The following is a 23,411-nucleotide window of genomic DNA, read 5'->3' as shown; positions in this document are numbered from 1 at the left end:
TCATCACACTCACCCAGCACTGAAGGGAAATGCCAACAGCTTGAGTTGAGTCCTGTACTTCAAACCCAGCCTGTCCCACACTGGTCCCAGGGGGAAATTTTCCATATGCTAGATAACAAAGCATTACAAATGTTCTCCTCTATCTCTCCTAATACTTGAACACCTCCCCACCTTTGATTCTCTTTAAAATTTCTTTTTCAAGCATTTGTTTGAGCCTTCTCTCAAAGGCTGTGGGGACTTCCACCCTGTGACAGCCTCACTGTGTTTTTCTCAAGAGCCTTCCAGTGGCTTCCTTTCCCTCCAGGGCCCTCACCAGGGAACCAAGGCATCACTTTTGGTTTCAAGAGACTCAGTAATAGAGGATCTGTCTGCCAAACCTGGCAGACTCACACTTAACAGTTTTCCCTCACAGTTTCAAAAGCAATAGGAGAAAGCAGTCCCAGAGTCTCTCCTTCATCTTCCTCTTTCCTAACTCACACACTACTAAAGGAAGTTGGTTATTTTTCACTCCTTTATTGGACTCACTGCATTTGTCATCAAGGCCTTACCCTGAAGACAAACCTAAAGACACACCTGAAGGACAGAAGTGAAGGTTTTCCTTATCCCATTTATTGAGGACTAGGAGAGGGAACAGAGCAAAACACACAAGACTGGTCTGTAAGTCTGTCCAGTTCAGTTCCAGCACTCTCAGCTGTATCTCACCACTCACAGCCCTGGCCACTGAGTGAATTTGCTGAATGTTACTACATTTTCTGCTTTTATTAGACCTCCACGAGCCACACAGCCTTCCCAGTCACAGCCATGTAGAAAGGAAACTTAGTATACAGAGCAGAGATAGGGCTCAAAGAACAGAGGATTAAATAATTAATTTTGGTTCTGAGAAAGCACCTCAAAGAAGCACAAATGAGAGCCTACTTTTTAGTTCAAACTCAGGGAAGGCAAACTGTATGTTCCTGGAGACTGGGAAAGTTGCCTTTTCCCCTGTGAGCACCTTTTGGAGATAGCACAGTTTCTCTGAGTCCAGAGTAGCCTGAAAATTTCTGCATGAGAAAAAGGTATTTGAAGAGGAAATCAAGGAAAAATGCAGCTTTGAGCACAACGTGCTTGAAGCCTCATCCACTGCAAATAGAACACCCTAATTTGTGACTGCAAACCTGGGAGTAACACGATGATCAAAGGCAGTGTCTGATAGCGCAGTACTTGTGACTTGTTCCTGTCTGTTCTGTTCCCACCTAATTATCCCTTCCTGAAGTGAATGGCAAAAGAGTTTCATCTGTTTTTACAAAGCTCTTTCCATCAAATTAGTCAGTGAGGTACATGGCACAGTTACTGCTGGTAAAACCTACACCTAGGAACAACTGGAGACAGAAAAACCATCTCTCAGTGCCTTGTTTCTTTATTTGACAGATTTAACCAGCTCCTACAGGGGGAGGCAGGAAAAAAGTGTGCAGGAAAAGGCCCAGCAGACACCACCTTCCTCTAGCACACAGGTGCCAGGATGGTGCTGCACATCCAACACTCCTTTATCCCTACCAACAGAAACAAACAAACCAGAAAACCCAGGCACTTTTCCCTCTCCCCAGTCCTCTCTCTGCCCACAGGAGCACAAACCCTGTGAGGAATGACTGAGGGAGCTGGGGGTGTTTATCCTGGAGAAAAGGAGACTCAGAGGTGACCTCATCACTCTCTACAACTCCCAAAAGGTGGCTGTGGTCAGGTGGGGTTGGTCTCTTCCACCAAGCCACAACTGGCAGAAGGAGAGGACACAACCTTAAGCTGTGCCAAGGGAAATACAGGCTGGATATAAGGAAAAAGTTTTTTACAGAAAGGGTAATAAAGGGTTGGAATGGTCTGTCTGGGGAGGTGGTGGATTCACCATCTCTGGATGTGTTTAAGAAAAGTCTGGATGTGGCTCTTGGTGCCAGGGTTTAGTTGAGATGTTAGGGCTGGGTTGGACTTGGAGGTCTCTTCCAGCCTAATGATTCTGTTTTCCATCACTGATGGGCAAGGTCCACCAAAGCTGCTGTCATACAGGATGCTGTCCTCAGCCTTTCCAAAACTTCATAGGGAATGCTGGCTCATGTCAGGGATTCTGCAGCTCTGGTGAAAATCACACATCTTCCCAAGGATGTAGAGAGAGCTTGGATCAGCAGGGTTATCCACCACTCAGAAGGGTCTTAGCCCATCCTTATCCTTGGAAGGAGCAGCTCCTACCCATGGTCTCATTGGAAGATGAGCAGTTCCGTGCTTTGGGAGCTCTCTCTAGCACTCAGCACTTACTTTATCAGCTGCTGTTAGGCTGCACCTGTGCTTTGTTCTCCTGAGTCTGTCAAAGTAATAATCCACTTGACATCTCCTCAGTCTGCTGTACATTTTATGGTTTTATGGCTTATTCCTCTACAACATCGCTGTGTACGTGCATTTCGGGTGGGCTGACCTTGAGAGGCAAAAGCTGCTGTTAGATAACTACACCCATAAATCCAGCTCAGCCTCGAGTCCTGCTGATCCCTCTCCATGCTCAGCCTAACCCAGGTCTGACTGAAACTCCTGGGAAACCTCTGGCACTTGACATATTCTTCTTTATCCTGTCTTCACGCTTCTCTGACCAAGTAAGCTGTAGTGTTGCTAAGCTTTCCATTTGAAAACAATCCTTCCTTATTTGGAAATAAATTTAAAGCAGTGAATCAGGTAATTATGGAAGACAGATCCGCAAGGGGACAGGAAAGGTTACCAGGCTGTTCCCCCAATCCCAACAGAGAACCATATCTTCTTAAACTATTCATGAAAGGTCTTTAAGCTCTTTTGAGAGTTTCCAAGGGTGAACCCTGCTGCATCTGTATTTAAACACAATTTTTAATTTATTCACATGATTTAGTCCTTGCACAGGTTTTCATATCAATTCTAGGCCCATGGAGTGAATCAAATCAAAGATCATTATTCTTGAGGGGGTGTCAAGGAGTGGTGTTTGCTTTAAACTGGTGCATAAAATACACAAGACACTGTCAAAACAAGCTATGTCTGCACTCTTCAATCTGAAAATATTCCAAACTATACACTGCAAAACACATGAAGTTGGAAAGTAACCTATGGGGACAAATAATGAATAAAACAATTTGATGCCTTTCCAATCTGACAAAACAAAGAAACATTCCGAGCGGCAGTTCTAAGGGATAAAAATCATCCAGCTCTTCATTACATGTGTTAATTTATGCTTTACATATTTTAAAAAACATTGAATTTTTAACTTGGAAACCTGCTATTGCATCTCTCTCTGAGTGACACTTGGGCAATACACAGAGCAGCACTGGCAGATCTAAGCACTGAGCATGCTGCATTTGCTGTTATTACCAACTCTAGCTAATTCAGCAAGGGATGGGGCTTTTCTGAATGGTTGGTTTTCCTAACCACAGATGGCCATCTCCTTCCACCCACAGCTGTGGCCTTGGTGACATCCGTGGGAGGAAGGCCTTTGGGCATTTGACTCCATCACCTTACAAGAACATCAAATTCTTTGATGTCTACCTTAGTTTGTTAAACCAGTTGCACCCAGTTGAGGAAGAAATGCAAATCTTGCACAGAGTCCAGCAGAGCTGAGAGAAGCCAATCCCACTAGGGCTCAGGAAACAGAAACCACCAGGATGAAGTTGCTGTGATAGCAGTGCCCTAAATCTTCTCAAATAACAGAAAATATTTCTTCCAGCTTCACCATTTGATGAATCAGTTCTGAAGGCAGTTGCTCATCCTGGAACACCATTAAAACAGAACAGGGAGGGGGAAAGCCTGACACTGCCAGGTGACTGCAAGATCAGATGCCAATAAAACAAGTCAGACTGGGCAGGATTTCAATTTGACTGCTGTGCTTAATCATGACTGTCTCACTGAGATGTGACTCAATGCTATAGACTCTTGAAAAGACACCTCTCTCACCTTTGCTCCTTCTCTTCAAGAAGTCTAGGATACATTCCACACTCTAGGATATATTTTAGTACATACCAGACAAATGAAGAGGAGGGGTTCACTGTTCCCTAGTTTCAGATGCAGAAGGCATTCCTGCATTGAATAATCAGAATTAAAAATAAATACATGAAGGAAAACCATACAGCAAGAAAATGAGATGATCAGCAGTATGTTCTCCTCCAAAAAGAAAGACTTCTAACTCTCTCAACAGAATTACAGATCAGCTGCCTACCACCACATGGAAACTTAATATGAAGACCTTCAGCTATCATGTTATTATCTGGATTTTCTTAGAGGTAAACACATTTTGCATCCTATTTTCAATACAAAATCTGAAATCTTGTATTCTGGAAGCACCAGGAATCTCAGACTCTGTTGGAATTATTACCAACTAATGAGAGCAGAGATCAGAGGTTAAACTACACACCAGCATGGCTGAAAACAACTGAAACTGCTTTGCCTTTCAAAGAAGCCCCAACTTGTCCTAGGTGAGCAAACCAGTCAGGAAAAAAGTCATTATGTATTTTCTTCTGCTGTTTAGATGCCCTCACTCTGCCTATTCCCTTTATCCCTACCAAGAAGGTCACTCCATGAATCTGTAAGCCAGCAAAACAAAAAGTCAGCTCATTAATCAAGTACATATGGCTCTCCCTGGAAAAGAAACTTTCACCTACAACCAAACTGATGTCTGTGTTTCTGTGCTCCAGAAAAGTTTGTTTTTTGTTCAGAAAAAGCACCAGGATTCAAAAAATCAAATCTACAAAGTCATTCTTTCAATGATAAGTAATTTCTTCAACCTTTTCAAAAGCTGATCCTTGACCTTGAAGATTCTGATGTATGTTCTCCTCTTGACACCTCCCTGCTCCCTGCCAGCTGTCTCACTTTGGCACAGAACAGGGACGCAGCCCCTGAAGCAGCACAGAGCTCTGCTGACACCCAGTTCTGGTTGTCACCACCTCCCTTGCACTCCTAGAATAGTCTGCAGCCTTTGATACAAAAACTGAAGGAACCACTAATAACAATAACACCACAAGTGGGCAGTTCAACCCCAGCACAGCTGCTGCCACTGGTGTCCAGCAAACCTAAGCTGGAGGCAGGCTCTGTTCTCCCATCCATGAACAGCCCATGGACACCCACATCACCCTTCTTCATCTCTTTAATTAGGAAGGATGATTGGGAAAGATGGAGAGGGTGCTGCAGGCTTGGTTACCAGCAGCCTGCAGATGCCAGTGTCCTCATTCTCCACGGGTGCCACCACTGACACCCCCAGCCTGCCAGAACACCTCCAGGAGCACAGCTCTTGGAGAGGAGCAGATGGCTTGAACTGCATCCAAGGAGGCTGGAGTGAATGAATCCAAGCACAGCCACAATGCAGGATGAGGGGAAGGATTTCTTTTAACAGCTCGTGGAAACATCATCTGCCCCTCTGTGGAAAACCACACTGCTCACGTTTGTCAGGGCTGTGCCTTGGGTCTGACACCTTGCAGAGTCTGGCTGCTTAGGTGGCATCAGTAATCCATGAATTTGTCACCTCTGGGCTGGATTATAATAACTCAGTGTGTTTTGAAACTCAGTGTGGAAACTGTGCACCAGCTCCAGCTGGTTGAGAATGGGGAACAACTGCTTATTTCATGGCTTATGCCAAGGGCAGATCTGGTTTGTGCTCAAGTCTTTCCCATGGCTCCCAGCCAGTATCTGATGCCAGCTTAAGGCCCCCAGTTCTATTTTTCAAAGCAATTAGTGTCTCAAGTTCCAACCACATCAAAGTCTGGATTCTCATCCATGAATCCCCATGGCATCTGTGAGCCTTTGAGAGGTCTTAAAGCTCAGAACAAAGCATCTAGGGGAGCTGTGAAGAAAATAAGGTGGGTTTTATCAGGAACTGTGGAATATTTTTCTAGTGGATATCAGGCAAGTCCATACTCTGACACACTTCAGGCATATTTCTTTAAGGTGGATTTACTTCCTTGCCTAAATTCACAATTTTTTCATGCCAAAACTCTTCCCAAAGCCCTCATCATATCAAATGTGGTGAGTTTCTACTCTCATTTGGAAGAATTGGAAGAGGCCCTACAAAGTCTATTGGCAGTCAACCCTGCCACTGCCCTTGCCCACAACATAGAGATGCTCCAGCAGATTAATACCCACAGAGAAAGTACAGAAAAGCAAGAGCAGGAGGAATGTGCTGAATGCTTCAATCCATCCTTAACTTTTTTTTTTTTTTTTTTTGGATGACAGACCATACCCGAGAGGAAGTCAGAAATTATTTCCATTTGGTATACACCTACCTTCTCATATCTGGCAGTTTTGCAGCTTCATCAGATGAATTCTTTTGTCCCATTCCTATTATGAATTGCAAGTAGATTTGGGAGGTTTGTTATTTACTCCTCCAGGTTAAGTGCCTTGACAAGAATCTGGGGTGATGTTATCCCACGTAGCACACCAGCCTGCAGGCAGACTGATTTGTCTCCAGTATCACCTAGTGGAATAATCAGGTTTATTTCCTGTGAAAGCTTGGTTTTCCAGTTCTCCATAATTTTAAGAATTACAAAGGGACTGTCTTTTGCAGATGGACAGGGTTGTATACACATTATGTGTGTTAAGCAAGCTTTAAAATGCAGTTTCCTCAGGAACTGTATTTTTTCTGTATAGCTGTTTTCACTCAATAATCCTCCTGCTGTTTTTCCCCCCTTCCCAATGCATCCCTCTCCTCCTGAACTTTCTCAGCACCAAGTCCTGCTTGTGGTAGATGTGATTATCTTGCTGTTCCCACCAACATCCATGGCACCTTTTGTTAGAAAACAAAACCCAGAGTAGGCAGGCAACCCCTCACATTCATCATCTTCTGCCCTCACTCAGACAAGATTAAAGACCCTTCAGTAATTAAAGATGGAAAGGTGTCATTGAAAGGCACAGGGCAGCAGGGGAAGGTGAGTTATCCAAGCGACACATCTGTGAGTCTCTTGTCTCTTCTGACCCCTTGTTCCGAAGGCTACTGTTTGTAAATCAAGATTAATGAGAAGAACAGCACTTAAATGCACCTGATCATAAATCTGGGAGAGTTAGTACACTCTCTGACAAGATTAATATATTTTATATCTGACACTGTCTGTGAAATGTTCTGTCTTCAATTTATTACTGCCTCAGACCCGAAAGTGGAGCACAAAATTTCCTTGCAGAGCAAATTTCACTTTTTGCAGAGTGTTTTATTTGCAACTCTATATCCATTTTCATTCCTCTTGAGGTTATTTTCATTATGAAATAAACTTTTAATATAATTCCAGTATAATTATACATAAACCAACATATTGGCAAAAAGCCACAGCAGAGTGTTGTTGGTTAGATCATTAAAGCAATTTGGGAATTTTTTGAGGAAACGTCATTTCACCTTATTCAAAACATGGTAAATGAAGAATTGTTCAAAAATTTTTTAGCTGGGGAGAGAAAAAATCTGTAACCTAAACTACTTTTTAATATATGTTTTTACTTGAAACAGATTGAATTTCACATAGACCTGCTTTTCTCCTTTGAAATTTATAATGATCAGCAAATACTTCATTTACATTTTAAAAAGTCTGAACTCAAACTGCAGTAATTGCAATTTACTGAAACTGTTTTTTTTTTTTTCAACTAAGTCAGTTCCTTCCTTTAAATTCCCTCAGCTGATGACTAAGAGTGGTTGAGATTTTCTGTCTTAATTTGAAACAACAGCATTTTTCAAATCTTGAATTTCTCAGCAGTTGGGAAACAATTCCCACGGTGCCGTAACAGCCACAAGAATTCTGTGACAAATTGCATCAGATATCCAGATATTCAGAAGTTTTTGAACATGGTCAATGAACATGGGGATGATTAGTCCCTCAAGTTCTCCTTGGTGGGCTGAGCACACCTGGGATCAGCATCAGACATTACAGAGAGAATTATTTTGTGCAGTGACAGCATGATGTGACACATAACAAGCAGAGGTAATGCCACCCAACTCATCCCTCGTAGCTGAAATCTGGTGGAGCAAGCAGAGCTGGGGTTCAGTCCAGCTGGAGGATCTCCTCACCAGTTGCTCCCCCCTGGTCCCAGTGAGTGAGCCCCAGGTTCCATGGGCTGGTGGCACATCTCTGCCCATGGCCATTCCCTCCTCCCAGGGCTGTACTCATACAATCTGTGCCAGAAAAACACCTCCTGCCCCCTTCTGAGTCAAAACCAGACCTAGAGAATAACCAGAGGGTTGAGTTTTATTCCTCTGGAGAGCAAACTATGGACACAGAACATCCATATTTAAGATGCTCCTTCCACAATACAGCTCCTGTGGCCTCCAGGCTGACACATGCCATGAGAAGAACATGCCTGACAGAAGGTAGTTTCCCTCCCAAGGCTCATCCCTGTTCACAGCTCCTGTCTTTACCCTATTTGATTCTCCTTTGCACAAACAGCCCCACTCTCACCAGTCCCTGCCCTCTGACACCGCATTCCTAAAGGCAGCACCCCACAAAAAGTTTGCTTCTCATTATATTTCTTGATCTTCACTGCCACTGTCACCTCCTCCCACCACACCATATGTTCCTCATCTCTTCCCTGCTGAGCAGTCTCTGGTCTCTGAAATGTGACAGCTGAAGTGACCTCCTCCTCCTGGTCCCCAGCCCTGTCTCAGCAGAAGTCAGGGACTGCAGTTGGCACACTCTGCTCTCCTCAGGAACACACCTGCAAACAAGGGTAAAAGCACGTCCTCATTCCACCCTTAATCAGCTCTCTCTGCTGATGATGTGGGGTTTTGGGACACAGAGGTCTCCTGTTACTTGGCTATAGAGTGTTTAAGCAGTTTCTCTCACCTGGCTGAGGTCACTGGGTGCTTCACAACACAGAATCTTCCCCCCATATGACTACAGGCTGCCCATTTCTAAAGCCTTGCTGTCACATTTTGCTCACCAGCACCACAGAAGAGCTTCTGCCATAGTGTGAGCTCTCAAAGAGACTCTCAAGACACAAGGTCAGAATCTCACCCACAAACAAACCTGTTACTCCTGTTCGTGCTCCAGCTCCGCAGCCAGGACTCAAATAAAGCAAAGTCAAGTTCTCTAATCTTCCACAGTATAAAACACCCAGCAATCAGAGGCTTATTAGCAGATAATGATTTACTTTCTACCCACCGGTTATTTGCAAAGATCATCCACTCTCCCTGTCTGAAGTATCATCAGGGTTTCTCCAAAAGTCTACTCCATTTATCATTAGGGGGATTTACACTGTAAACAGGACAGCTGCATTCCTAAGTCTAATTACCCTGAGAAGACAAAGCACCGTGTGCCTACACATCACACTGGAATTAGAAGTCCAGGTAGAACAGGAGAGAGGCTTTTAATTAAACAAAGTCAGTTACCTTTCACAGAAAGCCTACAATTTAATTTAAGCACACACACAGGAAGAACAGCAGGTCAAGCACCTTCCCCATCTCGTGAACCTGAAGCCTGGTGATTGCCACACACAACACAATCATTTCTACCCACCTGCCTCACATTTCTCTTCAGGAGTATTTCATTCCCTTCTTGGCTTTCTTTCCTTTAATTAGGAGTAAGGAAAGGTTGTAGTGACTTCATAGCATGTCAGATTTAATCTGCATAAGACCCCACAACATGTTGGAGGAATGTGTGGCAGGAGTTTTTAATAAAGGATTACAGAATGCACCTGCTGTGGCTGAAATATTGTGAGCTTTTTTGAAGCTCTGGGAGGCCTGCATTAGGTCAGCCTTGACTTTAACATTTATTACTTACCAGCCTTTGGCATTGGGATGAAGTCTGGAGCATGGTGATGATATCAGCTGATTTAAATTGCCAAAAAAAAGTGATCAGATTGTTTGCACAAAACCAGAGAAGTGTTTGTCTTAATGGCTGCTGCAAAGATGGGTAGGATTCCTCTGCCCCAGACAATATTGGTTTTTTTGTTCCCAAATGTCATCAGATAATGACTTTTATGCCAACAAGTTAATTGCAAAAGCAAAGCAATGAAAATATATACTGAACCATAGTCACGTATTTCCATCATTTGCTTCCAATTTAGTGTAATGAACAGAGAGTTTTGTGAAGGAAGATTGCAGATGCCATGGAAAATAAATGCTATTTCTTTGCAAAACCATCACGCAGCCAAATGAGCTGCCAATTCTCCCCTTTGCTTGCACCTCTTGCACTGTTCACCTCTCCCATCTTCCACAGGGTGTGGGACACGGGGACAGTCACTTTCCCCAGGGGAAGGAGCTCAGCCCAGGACACACTTTTGGCCATTTGGTGCAGGTTTGGGACAGACATCCCCACCCCAGCCCCTGCAGAGCTCCACCTGCTCAGGCAGGTCCAGGACTGCTGGGGCAGACAGAGGCAGCACCTGAACACTCTCCCATGTGTTTGAGAAGCCTCCTGCTCACACTGCCTTTCCATTTGCTGGTTTTGAGGTGGTTTGAACTAAGAAAAGCTGGCTGTAGAGCACTGCTGTCGTGTGCAGTGCCCTGCCTGGTCCAGCAGCTGTGGCAGGAAGGAGAAGTTGCACAGACCATTCACCAGGGCTGCAGAGCTGGGCCAACAGCCCCCTTTGGAGTGCTGGGGGTCTCCTTTGGAATAAATCCCTGTCAGTTCACTGCTCACAGGTGCCAGCCTGCACCAGGCTATTCACTCATCCCAGCCCTGTGCCTTCTAATGGCTCACAACAGAAGTGAGAGACATCCCGAAAATACAGGAGCACTGACAAGTGCTAATGGGACTGCTCTCCTGCTTTAAAGCAATTCTATTAGCACATCATGCTGCAACTGAGGGTAATTATTTCCAAGGGAAATGGCACACCGTGACCCACGATGGGCTCTCACAATGGCCATTAGGCTCACATGTGACTAATGCACATAAAGACATTAACTGAAGTTTGAGGATTTATTAAGATTTGCAGAGACATCTCCAGGGCCACAGAAGACAGTCTCCTTGGGCTGCAGACACCAAATGCAAAGTAAGAAAAGTTCTCGTTGGCTTATGAAGCTGAATAAATTAATTTCAGGTTTTTAGTAGTACTTTCAATTATAAAAGGATACCTCTGCAAATCCAACATTTTATTTAGTAAACGCATGAAAATGAAAGGGTTGTCTCTCATAATATGTAATAAAGTATTACATTTTCCCTTCAGTTAACATTACTTTAACCTACAAGACTGAGGAAAATCCAAGAAGTGTTTGGACAACATTCCCAGACACATGGTGTGATTTCTGAGGCTGTCCTGTACAGGGCCAGAAATTGAATATTGATGATCCTTGTGGGTCTCTCCAACTCAGGTTATTCTATGATTCTACCTCTGAATATCAAGATAATTGAGAAAAAAATAGAAAGGGGTTTAAAAAATAGTGTTTACATTCCACATTTCTCATCTAGCGTTGTTCTTCTCTCCCTTCCTGCGACCTGATGGCAGCACAGCATTGTGCATCAATCCTTCCCTGCCACACATAAGCAAAACACTGATAAATGGGATTCTCCTTGTTCCTTTGCAGCACCCAACTGGGTAAGCCAGTGCTGGAGAGGGATGGAAGCCAGCAGCTGACTCCTCTGCCACTGGAAAATCTCCATCTGTCCTGACACTGGCTCTCTGTCACATGCCAGTCACGCTTTCATCTCCCACCCATGCAAACCCATCCCAGCAAGGGTGACACTGCAAGTTCTGCTGTGCCCTGCCTGCTGCAGCCTCAGAGTGTGACAGCCTTGCCAGCAGCAGGAAAATAAACTCTCCCAGGGGATTCTACAGGGGCTTGTTGAGAGTTTTAGCACCACAGACAACTGAGAGGGTGTCAGTGAGCCACCAGCCTCCCACACCTCTCAGGATGCTCTGCTGTGGCAGGGTGGCAGCTGGTTGCTGCTACAGAGCAGCTGGCAAACCTTTAGCCCTTTACAGGAAACCATTCTGCAGCACCCGTCTGCAGGAACCAAATGCTCTTATGAAGATTTTCCCCGGCTGCACAATGCTGTAAATGCTCCTGAAGAACAAATTGTGCTGTTTTGAAAGGATAAATGACTCTCACCTAATTCTGTCCATGCAAGAGCAGTGCAGGAGGCTTTAATGACTCTCTCTCCATTGCCTTTTGAATGTGTGTTTATGCACAGTTTGGATATAAGGATGGAAGGAAAAGGAGAACAGAAATGAGGAAAATTTAGATCTACATCTCGGGCTGAATGAGCATAGCAGCAGCTTTCACCACACAGCCAAGTTTTGCACTGCCTGTAAAGCCTCAGAGTAGCTGCACACAGTCAATATTTGACAGACAAGTTGGCAAAGCTCTCACATCTCCCATCACCTGCTTGCTGCACAGCAGACTGGGCTGTGGGTGTCTGGGCTGTGGGATGCACACCAGGGAAGCACCACAGTCTGCCTGTTCCCTTGGACCTGTGCCCTGGGGACAGGATGGGAACAGCCCCGGCCCCTGAGCTCTCACTGTCACAAGGAATAAAGCAGAGAGGGACAGAAGTGCTTTCCAACACTGATGGAAAACCTTGGGGCTCCATCATTCCTGCAGGATTTCTATGGATAAAGCTCACACCAGGATTTCCTCTGCATTTACCAGCCTGCCTGCATTCATTCAAGCAGCCTGGCACTGCCTGTGTGTCCCTGTGCAGCTGGAGCTCAAACACAATCCCCACGGCAGGGCTCTGGCCAGGAGCAGCACCAAATCCAGCATTCCTCTGTCCCAGCCCCCTGCCTGGCCACTCCCTGAAATCAGCTGAGAGCCAAACCCCACAGGTGCACAACAGGACATTTGTGAACCTGACAGATAAAAAAAACTTAAAGGATTGACTTTGTCATTCATCAAATATTGATTTGTCCTAGATCTGAGGATACAAGGAATCACACTCTAGAACATAATGTGCAGTGGGGAAAAGCATTAAGAAAGGAAATAGTTTATAATTTCACAGGCTATTTATTCATATATATATGAATAGCAGCTATATAGATATATATCTACTTATCAAGCAGGGAAAACACAATTGGCAGGCTCAATAATGTCATTCCTTCATTAAAAACACCTCCAAAATCTCCAAAGCAATCCTTGAATTGAGCCTCCTGTAAGGAGGAAAAAAAAAATATTGTTGGAGAATACAGAAAACATTCCTGCCTCTTTCAGCTTGTCTGACAGAATATAATTCTGCACACCTATAGATCAGCAGATCAGTGATCCAGGAACATAACTCTGCTGAAATATTCTTGATGTGGTGAGCATTAATGGCTCAGAATAGGCCTGTAGGGTCTCACCCATCAGTGCACCTGCAGCAATTCAGAAAACTGTAGCATCTCTGAAACTGCCATTGGCCCATTAAACCACAGGGCTACAGAAGAACCTCTCTGTAAAGGAGGAGCCAAATCTGATTTGATTTGGCAGACTCAAATAGCCTCATCAGAACTATCAACTAAAATATCTTCAAAGGTGCTTAGGGGGCTTTAGATCATGTTGGAAACCGTTTGCATGCCGTGAATCCAGAACTCCAATGGATAATCCAAGATTCCATTCATGAATTCATGTCAACACAACACAGCAAATCCTCCCCACACAGCCCAGCCAGTCTTCCTCATCCATCAGGGTCTTTCCCCAGAGAGAAGACGCCCAAAAATCTTGGACATCTTGGATGGATTTGTGCCATCACTGCTCAAAGGTACAAGGGGGAAAAGACACAACATTTAGAGCTATACCAAATCCATATTTTAAAGGTTCCTCTGCAAAAATACTTAGAGATATTCGGAGAAAGCCTCTCTAAAACAGAAACTAAAATATTGATATGTTAATCATAAATAAACATCTACCACAAATGCAGCTCTGTAAGAAGACTCCTCAAAGGTATTATAAACAGCTCAAAAAATTTCTTCTTGCATGAATTCCAGCACTCCAGATCTGTTTGGTGTTAGGCTTAATTTTCAATCATGAAAAAAAGAGAAGATTTTGCTAAAAGAATGCAAATATCCCTGTGCTTCATAAAAGAAAGTTCCTTTTTTGACATGATTGCCCTGATCTAATTAAAAGCTGCACTTGTCACATCTTGGAAAATTAACTGTCTTCACACAGAGAAAATGCTATCATTTCAAGAGGTCACAATAAATTACTTATAAACAAGAAAACAAAATTAATTCCTGATCTAAGCATCAAATTCTTTTCAGACCTAATTAAAGAGCAAAAAATCAGCATCCTGAAGTGACTCTGGGATGCCTCTCCACTGGCAGAATAGAAATCTGTGTTTAAGGGAACAACTCAACACATTTGGGAAAGAGATGGAAAGCACCAAATGAATAATATAAAAGATGAGAGACAGGATTTTATGCAAATGTAATATGCATATCAATACACCCCAACACTAGAACAGTGAATGCATCATTATTGTGGAGACTGGGGGATTGGCTTTGTTGTCATTCAATGCCAAAAAATCAATGCTCAGTATCCTTTTCTCATAACACTGTTACAATTCATAAATTATTAACTGGAGCCTTTTGTAAAAAGTTCCTGTTTACAAGGTTACTCTGTAAGTTAAAGTGTTTGTTTGCCCTCAGATCTCTCCTGTAAAGCATCTGTGGGTAGATTTACATGATGAAGTTGATAGATTTGTATTTTGACAGTACATCTGTCATCCTCGCCTCCCGTGTCAAGAGGTTAGGTGTGCACTTGGTGTTATCAGGTGGCTCATTAGTGTCCTGTGGGATGTGCTACCTTGTCTGCTTTGCTTTAAGTGACAAAAACCTGCTCTTTCTAGCCCTTGCTGCAGGAATTCACAGCCCCTCTGCAATCGTTTGTGTTTTCTTGCTGTCGGAAGGTTGGGTTCTCAGCACACGGACAGAGAGAATGTCTCTGGACACAGAACTGTGGGGAAAGCTCAGTCCTCTCACACACCCTGATCCATCTGAGGGTGCAGAGCACCCCCATGGCCTCTCCTTTACAGGCTGGAATACACATTTACACACTAGCACAGCCACATCACATCTTGCACCATCCCTGTGTAAAAAATGCACATTAACCAGAGCCAACAAGCCCTGAGCTCACTGCTAACCTCGGGCAGGCTCCTGTGCTCCCTGCAGGGGCAGTGCCTGATCCTCAGGCTATGAAAGCCATGGGCTACTGTGGAACGAAGCAGTTTTCCCATTACTTTGCAAAGGCCCTGTAAAAGTTGTTGAAAGCAGCAGCACATTCCTCTGCTCTTCCTGCAATATTCCTCACGGATTTGCTAATGCCTCCTGCTGACTGCAGGCACATCTTCAAAAGGCAGAGAGAGAACATCATTGTGCATTCATCTGGACCCCTGTGAACTCATCAGCTCCAGGAGTTCCCCAGGAACCCGAGTGACAGCAGAGTTTAGTCCTGTGAAGAGCGGGGCTGTTCTACAAAGCACCGATTTTATTTTGTTGGGAGTTAGAGTAATGCATTTTACATTGATTTTGCCACTGTAGTAGATTACTTTGTGAGCTACTTAATTTCAAGGGTAAGCAAACAGCTGACGATTTTGCTTGCAAATCACTTGTTCTGGTGAATTTTAAGCAATGGGCATATTTGTTGAAAGACGTGGTAAAGAAAAAATCATCATGAGTTTGTAAACTGGAAAATCACCCAGTGCACGAGCTTGGGTGGATCTGTATAATGCTGTACAGCAACAAATTGATTCTGTACCTAATTTTATCTTGTCCTTTAGGCTCTTTTCCCACTGCTGTAAGGTTCCTTTTCTCATGGCAGCTCAAGGATGGTATCGTAGATGTTCCTTTAAGGTGCATGAAAATTATTTTGCAATTTATTGTGACTCTCTAAGGCCTCAGCCATATGAAGACCACAGGTTAACAGTCCTTGAAATGTCTTGAATAATGCTTTGTATCAATAACATGAAGTATCTTGAGGTAAAGTTGTCCTACCCAAGTCTCATTGTTGCTCCTCTGGCTCACTGAGAGCATTTTTGGGGTTGGATAAACTTTGCCCTTCACAGATTTCTTTTCATGTCTGATCCAACCATTCTGTCTCAGTAGTCCTAGTAAGAAATTTCCTGACTGGAAGGCAGTTCTGTGAAAAATCTCTCTGATGATGCAAATTTTTTTTTAAATGGAGGGAAAAAAGCACATCCACCCACAACCTTGAACTGCAAAGAACAAAAATCAGGATTCTGTGCCAAGAGCCATGAATGGGACCCCCAAACCTTCACCCAGTGAGAACAGTAAAGAGCAGAAGGGATGCTGAATTACTACAATTTGTACAACTTTGTGTAAATTCCTGTACCAACCCATGCAATGTCATGGCAGAATGGATTGTCATTAAGTGAAGCACAACTCCAGTGAGCAAACAAAATGTTTGTGTTCCTGTTTCTCTGCTGGAGGACATCAACACCTAAATACCAAGCATGCAAGTGGGGTCAGTTCTGCAAAATTTCATTTACAAAGATAAAAACCTTTTATACCCCAAATTTAAGAAGTCATTGCTAGTGCTGGATTATCCAATGTCCCCAAATAACCCCTATGAGGCAGATAAAATGCAGGTTATGGCTGAGACAGACAACTGAGAGAGTTAAGAGAACTTTAAAAGCTGAAACCTTCGCAGCAGCTTGAGGTACCTCCCTTTATATCCACAAGGAAATATGGTAGCTGCATTCCAGCTAAAGCCCAGTGTCCTGGTAAGAACACTGTTTAACCACTCATGATTTCACAATGCTCTTAGATACCTTCCAAAATGAAAAACTTACACTGGCTAGAAGAGATTTATAAACCTCTGAGCTTCAGTCCTGGAAGAGTGTACAAAGACTGAAGGTACAAGTGTTTCCTTCTCTGTTATGGAATGGGACAGGAAAGGGAAAAAAAGAGCTGATTTTCCACTTAAGTCTCCCTCATGTCTGCACCTTTTACAAGTCATTACATCTCGAAGAACCAGAAATACATATTCATTTTCAGGACCCATCTTGGGCTGGTAAAATGCAACAGTGGCTTTTCACAGGCTTGTGCCTCCGCATTCAGAGCAGCCTGTAATGATTTTTCTGGCAACATTTCACTGCCTATCATTTTGCATAAATGATGGTAATAACAATATGCTACCAATGAAACAACATGCTACCAAAACTGCTCTTCTTTTGGGTGCATGTGATTTCTGTGTGTTAATGGGAATGTCACACTCACACACAGAGCAGGGCAGAATGACCCCTGAAGTGTTTTCACTCAATTTCTCCTGGTGGGTGGCTTTGTCCTCACAACCATAATGAAGCTGAGGTACTTTACAAAATAATAATTTTATAAAATAAAAAGGTCTCCTGAAGGTTGGCACATGTTGTTATTCTAACCTCTGTTTGTGAAATTTCATCCAAATTAGAAAAATATGATAATTGAGACATTCAACAGTAGAGTTCTAGACTCTAAAGCACAAGCAGGTAACTCTGCCCAGACACCTTTTTTTTCTTTGTCTTTTTAAGTAACTTTAACAGCAAAAGACATAAAGGGAATTATTTAGAGATATACTGCTTATTCATCAAGGCAAATGGAATAAAAGCTCCAAGTTTTATCATTGTTTAGTTAATCCTGCTCTTGCAAATGGGATTCTGGTTTCTCAACTAAACTCTAAGGTAACTGAAGTGAAAAACAGTACATACTTCATATTTTCAGGTATAGGATTCTCATTTTCAGGCAGTGAGAATCCCTGCAGCCTTAACCTTCAAAAATGCACCCTCCTGAACACAACCAATATATTCCAAATTCCAAGGTGAGCAGATTCATTGTGAGTTTGTCCAGAATTATTACCCCAATGCATTGCTGAGAGACACAGTGCTGCAACAAGCAATCCTTTAAATGACATTATTACAGTTTAGAGGTACTAATTTATCCCAAATGTTTGTTACAGGATCCTCTCTATCTCAATAGATACAGAAGCATCTATTGTTATGACAGAAGTCTTGACTGTTCTCTTACCTCAGGGTCTTTTCAGTCTGCAAGCAAATTGTGAGTCTTCAAAGCCATTTTCTATTGTTGTAGATTTGTTATAAACTAACCCTTGAGAAAATTTACAGCAAGTGTAAAAAATTTATCCACTCTCTTTAGATCCAAATTTGAACGAAAATCCTTGAAGATAACAGACTTAGAGGTAAATGGAAAATGGAAAAAAATCTATCATGAATTTAACAGAGTTGTAGGATGCAAGAAAACCTTGAAAGGAGTTATATTATGATAATTTAATTTTTAGATAAATAAAATGCCATATATCTAGTTTAATATATATCCAAGCATTTCTTTTAATACTATAGATATTTTCTTCTCTGACTGGAGAAGACAAGGAAGGTGGTAAGGAATGGTTGAGGAGTGAACAGTGGAGTGAGTCTCAAGGTGAGACAGGATGGAGCTCCTCACCAGTTTAACACTCCTGAAAGGCAGCAATGGCAGATGCTAAATAAAGCACATGATTCTGGCAATCTATACTCAAAAACATTCACCAAAACTGCGAGGAGGGCTACAAAGACAGGCAGAGGGGAGAAAAAAGGACATGGAGAAGCCACATGTTATTTTATGGCTACTGAAATGTCACCTGCATGAAAGGAAAGGCATCAGAGTCATTCTGATGAGGGACAAAAAGAACACAGTTAAGAAATATGATACAGGTATGATCAGGATATGAATCAGTTCAGCTTGGATACTAATATATTGTCAGAGAAGTGAATGTCTGCAATAATCTTTGTCCAGACAACTGCACTGGATACAGCAGCAATCCTCAAAAAAAAAAAAAAAACAAAAAAAAAACAAAAAACAACCCACACAAACAAAACAAAACAAAAACACAAAACAAACCACCACCAGACACATATCACAGCGTTTGTGCAATGAGTCAGAAAAGGCTGTAAATCAACCCAAGATCCTCTGGAAAAAAGCTTCTTTAGGAATATAAAATCTCTGTCATGGGCTGAGCTTTCAGGAAGGCAACTCATTCATTTGGACCGTATTTCATAATCCCATGCTACCAAATTTACTTTGCAGTTTCCCCCCTTCCTCAGTGACAGCAAAAGCATCATCCAGGGGGCTATTTCAGGGCATGTGACACACTGCACTCCTTTGGGGTAGGACTGAATTAGAGAAGTTTTGGTTTTGTTCTCAATTCCACCACAAATCCAGTGTACAAGCACTGGAAAGTTACTTATTTTCTTTGTATTTAGCTTCAAAAATAGACAACTTTTCTCTGAAACTCTTTTTTTTTCCCCTAGGACACCTCAGCAATGGTTTTAACTAAGCATTGCTATGGACCACTTACCAAAATAAATAAGTAAATTCCAGTTATGGGTCAAGACTGTACAAATAGCAAATGAAAAGGATCTTCCCTGATGACACCATGAATATACATGCAGAGAAACAACAGAAATAGTAAAGGTCATTTTAAAATTTAATCAGAAAATCAAAACAATGGAAAAATATTGGGAATGTAGAGCTCATTAGGGCAAGCAGAGTCTATTAACTGTTCAGCTGTCCAAGCACAGAGCAGAAAATCTCTTGTTTGCTTATCACTGAGTACAATGACCACTATGATCCCAGCTGTAATCAAATACATCATTGAAAGTGACCTAAACCAAGGAAATCAAAATCAAGAGACACAGGGCCAGCTCTTTCTACCACTGACTGGTGGAATTAACTGGCTGAGTGCTCCCACTCACTCCAGCAAATGAGAAGTTAATAATTATGACCCTGGACAGCTTCCCACTGCTGATGGGATCTTTCCCATACACTGGAAAGCTTATGCACAATGACCTACATTAGTAGAAGACACCTTTTTTTTTCATTTTTCACCTTTCTTTCTATATAAAAACTGGATGTGCATTGTTACCCCAGTATTTACACAAAGCATAACAATGACTTCTGTCTCTGGGTCACCAGCAGTTCATCTGCACCACTGCACTTCAGGCTGCTGCAATGTCAGGGGGAACAGACTGCTCCGGCTTCACCTCTACCCCCTATTCTATTTATGAAGACTGATGGCAAAAAACTCTAACAGGCAAATAAGAAAAAGAGCATGAAATGCATCTACAATAATAGGGAACAATTATGTGTCTCAAAATGTAACCACTTGGAAATTCAGTCTGTCAAGGAACTGGACATTTAATTATTATAATCATTCTAAACAAGAACTGATTGAAACTGAAGATTCACTTTTATCTAGAATTTTGCTTATGAATTTTAAGTATGTTACCTATTAGGATATAACCAAAGCTATGAAAATCCAAACAAATTACTCCCCTCCCAGTAAGCCTTCCTCATGCAGTACAAGCCTGCTCTCCTTTTTTTGAGGCATCTCAATGAATATTTCTAGCTAATGGCTAAATTCTTTTCCATATCCAGATTCAAAGAGGCAAGGAATATGTATACTTTGCTATTCCCCTAGAGAATGGATTTATTTTAGGACAAGAAAAACTATGCCTGCTTTCAAATTTTATCTCTTCCTCATGCTTTCCTGCCATCACTTATGAATGTAAAGGTTAAACTACCTAGAACTATCTAAGGAAATAAATCTAATTGCACAGCTATAACCAAAGTTTACCCTACAATAATTGCTACTAATTCTATAAGTTCCATCTTTTCACCTTCATACCACCTTGATAGGTACTAAATTACAGTTGAAAATACACTAAGACATAATTTACTAACACAGTCCCACCAATTCACTGGGATCAGCTTTGTATTTTTGTGTTGTACAGTATGCAAGAAACACCTCAGACAAATCCATAAAATCTTACAGGTTGAAAAGACCTTAGAGATCATCTGCACCTGTTCTAACATCAGCATTTTCTTTCTATGATCCCCTAAGATACATTCATGACCTCAACTCATTTAAAATAATTTTACATATCTTTGTGTCATTAAGAAAGTCTTATCCTGGGTGCACCACAAGAAGCTCAGGTGTCCTCTTCCACAATTTTCAGCCAGGTCTCAGATCCTTGAGAATCCAAGGTGCATTTCAAGTAGAACCAAATCTCCTTGTGTTTTCTTGTGAAATTATAATGTACCACTGAACAGCAAAATCCAGGTTCAGGAACTGCAGCCACAGCTGAAAGAAGTGCTGTCCTTTCTCCCAACTCCTTTGCAAGTTCAAAGGATTAAGTCAATCACACCATGACAAAAAGGGGTCTCTGTTAACAGCCAAGAACAGTTCCACATGCCACAGTTCTGGGAGTGGCCCTCAGGCTCAGCCTTTGCTACCGTGTTACCTGTAAAAGAAGAGGAAAGAATTACACAGAATTGACCAAGAAAAGGATGATATCAGGATCATTGTTGCTGCAAAAGAACTGTGCACACAAATAGACAATGAATGAACTTGCCCCAGCCACACCTTTGTACCACACAGAGAAGCAGAATCTACACAGAAATGTTAATTATGCTGGTATTTGATAACACGAGGGAGATTTGCAGATAAAGAAATGGTGGTTCACCATTAAATCTGCCACCAGCATCTCCTGGAAATCTGCTATTTTACTTTTCTTCATGTCACTCCCAACACCACTGCCTCCAGCACAAGAGTAGGATTTGCATCCCAAAGGGCCATTCATGCAAACTGCTGCCCATTCCCAGTGGTCCAGGCAGCACGAGGGGGAATAAATTGTTCCTGCAGCAGAAATCTCCCCCAGGACCCTGGAGGGGCTCAGGGATGTGTACAAGCCTTAATGCACACACAGGGCACAACCCAGCAGCTCTGGCTGCACAATGAGGAGGGTCCTGTTGGATTTCTTGGCCTGGAAATGGGTAAGAAGAGGCAGCTGGAAGGAGGAAAGCTTTGTCAGCTCTGCTCTGCAGAGTCTACATGTGTCACAAAACTAAACAGACACTCAGCATAGAGAAGTTTTTATTTCCTTCCCCGAGGGAACTGATGGAAGATGCAAATTTCTCAGCTTTGCACATTTTAACTGTCCCACTCAGACACTAACTATTCATCTAAATACTGAGTAGTGTCAGCAGTCTCCTGTGCTTCAAATATTTTAGTTCCACTATTTTTACATATTTTCATGGAATGAAAAGATAAAGGACTTAAAGTTGATTAAATGGTATTTCCTCTTTCAGTGTATAATTAACCTGTGGAAGCCAGTGTCCCACGTAGCACTGATCCCAGGGTCTTAAAAGGCTTTAAAAATTGATTACAAATTTAAATAGTAATGAGATCATCTCTAGTGCATAACAGAAAAAAAATTAGTATGGAATGGATCTCGACTATTGTGTTTTAGACATAAGGCAACTATTAAATTGGAAAAAAATAATGAATATGTACACTTTCTGTAATTGTCCCATAGGGTTTTGCTGAGTGTGATTTGAGCAACCCATTGCTGAGGCTCACAGGTGGCTGAAGAGTTTGGTCTACTGGTCTGGCAGTTCAAAGAGTCCTCTTTGTGTAAAATTTTAATAATATACCTAAGAAATATATTGTTTAGTGATCTGAGGCAAATCTTTGGTTCATTTTCAAAATAATAATATAAATTACACCATATTTCCCTTTTCCCTGTGACAAGAGAAATTGCATTTCCACTCGAGTTTCCTTACAACTGTCCACAGGAAGGAAGAGGCAGCTGCATGAAGGAGGATTTGACACCTCAGGCCTTCAGTCACCAGTGCCAACATAAAAGTCTTTGTTCTGCCCCCAACATAAAGGATCTGTCGAAGGCATCAAGGATAATTCACCCTCATTCAAAGGATAATCAACCTGACTCACTCTTCTCCAATAAGGTCCTTTTGGTATAAATATCAGCTCTCTTCTGGTGTGTCCAGAGATGAATCTGTCTTGTGCAATATCTGGAACTCCTAATTCACCTGTCTCACCCTGCAGTGTGATCCTACAATGCTGCTCCTTATCTACAAATGGGTTAAAAATCAGCACTGGGAAAAAACTTGAAAGGCTGAGGGTAATTTTTATCTTGCAATAACCGAGTCCCAGTCATCCACACTGATTCCAGAGTTTGCAGGCCAAATTCCAGGTGTACTGTCCACCACAGGAGAGCAGCAGGACCCAGGCATGCTGCAGAATACATCTTTGGCACTTGATAAATAACATTGGCCATGGACTCATAGAAAGGTTTGGGTTTAGAAGATTCACAAAGGTCCTCTAGTTCCAACCCCTCTGCCACATCCAGGGATGCCACATCCTCTGTGCCACTGTGCAATGTCTGTAGAGCACCAGTATCACACCACAGCCACCCAAAATTTCCTCTCACCAATCCAGAAATTAGTGCTGTTTCCACTCCTCAGAGCAGCCTTTGCTAAACAACATTTGGTGACAGTATTGCTTATTAAGTCAGGCTGCAACCTAATGAACAACATCCTTTCCCAGCTAGAGGAAGCTGTAAAGGGAAAAGCTGAGCATATGTCTCTCCTTGCTCTTGCCTGCTAAGGACTCCTGGTTTATGATGAATTTAGACATGCAGTTTGCTGTGACTTGTTGAACTTCAATGCACTGAACTCATTCTAAATTGCCAAGCAGACAGAGGACATGATAT

The sequence above is a fragment of the Prinia subflava genome, chromosome 14, assembly GCF_021018805.1.
Source record: "Prinia subflava isolate CZ2003 ecotype Zambia chromosome 14, Cam_Psub_1.2, whole genome shotgun sequence".
NCBI lineage: Eukaryota > Metazoa > Chordata > Aves > Passeriformes > Cisticolidae > Prinia > Prinia subflava.
Note: the sequence above shows the minus strand (reverse complement) of the source record.